This window comes from Gossypium hirsutum, chromosome D06, assembly GCF_007990345.1.
Source record: "Gossypium hirsutum isolate 1008001.06 chromosome D06, Gossypium_hirsutum_v2.1, whole genome shotgun sequence".
In the NCBI taxonomy this organism is placed as follows: domain Eukaryota; kingdom Viridiplantae; phylum Streptophyta; class Magnoliopsida; order Malvales; family Malvaceae; genus Gossypium; species Gossypium hirsutum.
This window is the reverse complement of record NC_053442.1, coordinates 18,999,571-19,004,661: the sequence shown is the minus strand read 5'-3', so window position 1 is coordinate 19,004,661 and position 5,091 is coordinate 18,999,571. Positions and strand designations below refer to the sequence as shown.

Genomic DNA, 5,091 nt, shown 5'->3' with positions numbered 1-5,091 from the left:
AAAAACCTGCATGACCTAAAAACTTCTAATACCCTTGACACTGGTAGGAGGTGGCAATTTTTCTATCACTTCTATTTTGCTCTGTCCACTTCAGTTCCTCTACGTGATATCCTATCACCTAGGAAAATTCCTTCTGATCCATGAATTGGCATTTCTCCCAATTTAAAACAAGATTTGTTTATTCATAACGGCACAAAACCAATTCCAGATTTTTTCAAAAAAATCCTCAAAATCATTCTCAAACATAGAAAAATCATTAATGAAGACTTCAAGAAAATTTTTAACCATGTCAGAGAATATGGCCATCAACGTTGAAAAGTTGTCGAGGCATTACATAACCCGAACGACATCCGTTTGAATGGAAAAGTACCATATTGACCTGTGAAAGTTGTCTTCTCTTGGTCATCGTGGGCTATGGCAATCTGATTATATCTTGAATAGCCATCAAAAAAATAGTAGAAACCTTTCCTAGCTAATCTATCCAACATCTGATCAATGAATGGTAGAGGAAAAGGGTCCTTCCTAGTTGCCTTATTAAGCTTGCGATAATCCATACATACTCTCCATCCCATGACAGTATGAGTTGGTATGAGCTCATTGTTATCATTACTTACCTGTATGACACCTCCTTTTTTGGGTACACATTGTACATGACTCACCCATGAGTTGTCTGAAATCAGGTAAATAATGCAGTGTCAAGCCACTTAATAATCTATTTCTTGATAATTTCATTCATGATCAGATTTAGTCTTTTCAGCCGTTAAATGGAATTGATAGGGCAATCCTCCAAAAAATCTTATGCATGCAGAATGCAGGGCTAATTCCCTTTATATCAGCCAAGGTCCATCCCAACGCCTTCTTAAATTGTCGAAGAACTTCAAAAACCTTGTCTCTTACTCGGGTGTCAGCTCTGTAGAAACTACTTCTGGCAAAGGACTATTTTTACTCGAATATGCATACTTCAAATGATGTAGGAAAGGTTTTAACTCCAGTGTAGGAGGTTCCTCTATAGAAGTTTTAGGAGCATTGAAAAGTCGATTTTATAAATCCAAGGGTTAAAACTTCTTCCCTGGTCTACCTACTATCTGCTTGGCTTCCATAAAGTCACCAAATTCCTCAAAACTTACTATATCACTCTGTTCAAGTGAGTTTTTGTCATTATCGAAATTACTATGGCAACATTTGGTGAACTCCTCCATTATTGTTTCTATTAACCCAATGGCATGGCATTTATCATTAACATTAGTACATTTCAAAGCATTAAATACATTAAAGGTAACCTGCATTTCTTTGACAATATATCTTTCATAAATTTTACGTAGTTGGGCATTTGCTCCAAGCTTCTACTAGCGGTATGTTGATATGAAGTTGATTCAAGCCCTCCAAAAATCTTTTGAACTGAATAACCTACTTGGAATCATGTAATTGCTGAAGAAAAGGTAAAGGTCGTCATCCTTCAGGTTGCTAATATTTTTTTTCAAGGCATTCTTATTGAAAACAAGATCTAATTCTACCACAGCATTTTGTTGCTTACCCTTTTTCTCTGGGATCTTTACATGGTTGTTATTTGAATCATCCACTCCTACTGTGGCATCTTGAGCAACGTCATCAAGCTGAGTTTTGCTTATAAGAGTGATGGCCTTGCACTGCTCATTCCCTTGTGATCTCGAATTCTCGATATCACTTGGTAATGCCCCTTGTGGTCTCGAATTTAAAGCATTCGTTATTTGCCCCACTTTATGCTAAAGAGCTCAAAGCGACGCAACCTAACTTTGAATTACAACAACATTCTTGGCCATATATTCCTTCAACAAGGATCCAATAGATGATGATGACGAAACTAATGCTTGACCTTGTTGGACATTTTGCCTTGGCATAGGTTGAGTATAACCAGATGGTGCATAGGTGGCATTATGTCTTACCGTATTGTTAAAATTCCCTGCACCTTGCTCATTCCAACTAAAGTTTGGATGTTGCTTTCACCTAGGATTATATGTGTTGGAATAGGGGTTATTGTTCCGGTTAAAATTACCCATATAGCTCACGAATACTGGATTTGATGGGCATTCATCAAACACGTGATCTTCAACACAATAAACACAGCATAGTTCGACTAATTTTATCTCTTAGACTGCAGTAGGCCTTTTCATTGTTTTAATCATATTAGCATAAGAAGACACTTGGACTGTTAACGAAGTGATTGCATCCAGCTCTATAGCTTCAGCAGCTCTCTTTACCGTCCTAACTCTTATTGTCGGACATTGATAATCATTATTGGCAATATTTTTCAAATCTCATATGCTTCATTATAAGATTTATCCAACAAAGTGCTATTAGAAAAAGCATCAGCTACCATACTTGTATGTGTATTCAGCTCATTATAGAATATCTCCATCCGAGTCTAGTGTTGAAATCTATGTATCAGACATTTTTGAATTCAAATTTTAAATTGTTCCCAAGCTTCATATAGTGTTTCATCCTCCAATTGCTGAAAAGATGTGAATTTATTTCTAAGCTTGGCATTCATATTTGGGGGATTATACCGTAGCAAAAACCTTGGCCAAAGATCATTCCATGATTCTACTGTTCCCAATGATAAAGCATTCAACCATACTCTCGCACGATCTCTTAAAGAATATGGAAATAGTTTAATTCGCAGAGCGTCTTCAGGAACACCCTATTGCCTAAGTCGTAAATGCAATCTTGGATCTTCAGTGGGCAGTCCACCAAATTGTCCCACTATTTGCAACCTCTCAAACATTACTGGTTTCAGCTCAAACTGTTGAGCTTTAATTTATGGTCTAACTATACCTAGATTTAAGTCATCTAAAATTGGCACAACATGCTCTCAGATTGGTCTATCTTAGTCATCTATCACCCCACAAACATGAAGATTAGGGCCTTGACCATTCAAATTATCATTCAGACCAAGTATCACTCTACAAAAAAGAGGATTAGCATCTTGACCATTCAGATCATCATTGAGGCCAAGATCATTCCCATTCTTAGCCAATTTTTGCAATTCTTTCTGCATTCTTCATAATGTTCTTTCAATCTCTGGGTCAAAAGGATATTCTTTGTTAGCAAGAATGCCTCTTCTCATGCACTGATGGCAAACATGTAGGAATTACATATAACTAAGTTAAATAAGACTAATGAAATTAAGTAAAATAACCAAACCAAATTACACCAAATTCCCGATCCCCGGCAATGACACCAAAAACTTGTCGCATGTGAATATGATATGGGAATTGTGCAAATATACACGTCGAATTAAGTAATAAAGTGATAAGTGAGATCGTCTCCATAGGGATCAGATATGGTATAGGAATGGTAAAATTATGATAATGATTAATGTTATGGAAAAACTGAATTAAGTACTAGTGGTAAATTAAAATAATAAGGATAAGTGCAAAATGTATATTGACTAATATTGGAAAATGTTAAGGCAAAGCAAGAGTAAAAATGCAACAGCAGTTATGAGAATAATTATGTGAATAAAATGCGATCGAATAAAAAATAACTAAGAATACTATGGCAAAGATACTACGGCAACGGATTGAAGGTCTACGATTTCAATTTAGAAGGTTGGGATTACTAAGAATCTGCCCTTACTTTCAGTAATTCCTTAGCATAATCGTACTTAATCTACTACTTCGAAGAGACCTAAAATGACCTACTTCTTTTGAGAGCAAGATCTCAATCTACTTGACCTGTGTCTATAAGCCTTAGCACGATAGCCTGCACTGTTTTGTCTTCATTCTATACAAATGATGCTCTATGTCTAGAGTTTGCTACAGGTATTAGGTCAAATACCCACTTGTATCATTCAACTTCAGTCCAACTAATCCAACCTTTTCAGAATTAGATTCAGTTTATGGGCATACTGTGCACTCATCTATATCTAGGGAGTGTACGCATACAATTAGGAAATAAAAACAATTGAATGAGATAGTAGATTAAATCAATTATATGCTTCAACCATTAAAAAAATAAAAGCTTTAATCATGTAATCCCAACCCTATGAGATTTAGCTCATGGGTTGGTAATTAAAATTCAAGTTCAAAATAACACCCAACATCATTTTGATAAATTCAATTCACGGGAGAACAAAATAAGAAATAATGGAAGAACTTAGGAAGATGGTTGTCGCCAAACCAGTCCGCAATCTAGTAGCATAGTTTCCTATGGTGGCTAAGAGGGACTACCTTTGGTTTCCTCTTTCTGTCTCTAGTTAGTCGCTACCCTCTATTGTTACCTCTGGATTTTCTGCCTTTAGAGCTTTCTCCTTTGGCTTTTTATAAGCATTTCTTCCTAGGGTAGCTCGAACAGCTCACGTTATCTTCTCCTCTTTTTTAGGTAGATTATTCAGGTACAAGTAAAGTTGAGCTGAACCTAGTATGCGTTGAGTGTTGACTCAGTCATCTTCCTGAAATTGCCACGACATACAAGGAGGCAAACTGTCCAATCTTTTGGCTCGACAAACCTTCATTCAATTACTTCTTTCTCCACATCCTGCACTGCCCAACCACCAAAACACGACCCCTCTACATGCAATTAAAAGAATCTAACATGTCAACACGGTCCAAGCTCTTAATGCAAATGATAAAAATACTAATAAAATGTCCTAAAATGCCACTAAATGTACCTAAGTACAAGCAATTAGCTAGGTCTAGAGGAATGAAATATAACACTTTTCAAGAGTTATCAATAACTAATCTGTCGTCAAATGTAGTTAATTCAGTCTTTTTTCGCACTTAATAAGCTTGTTTTTTAGGCAATTTAGTATTTAGTATTTAGTATACATATTTTCAGTATTTAGCAGTTAGGATTAAATATGTAACAACTTGATTATCCAGTGGTGTCAAAATTACGATTCCGAAATGTCATTTCCATAAATCATGTTCATAAATATTAAATGGCTAGTATAGAAATATATTAAAATTTGGTTTAGTAATTTTGTTTGATTGAAAGTTAGTTAATGTACAATTGTAATGATCCTAAAGTTAGTGTTTTTGAAAAATAAGATATCAGGACCTCGTTTTTGTAAAGCAACTCCATATATATCTTTATTAAATATTTATAGAGTTA

At 35.4% G+C, this 5,091-nt stretch overlaps 1 non-coding gene across 1 annotated transcript; it reads left to right on the top strand.

The window, feature by feature from the left end:
* Positions 1-2,411: 2,411 nt before the first annotated feature.
* Positions 2,412-2,518, top strand: LOC121218869 (small nucleolar RNA R71). The gene has a single exon (XR_005915349.1). It is a non-coding gene; the product is annotated as a small nucleolar RNA R71 (small nucleolar RNA).
* Positions 2,519-5,091: the final 2,573 nt, after the last annotated feature.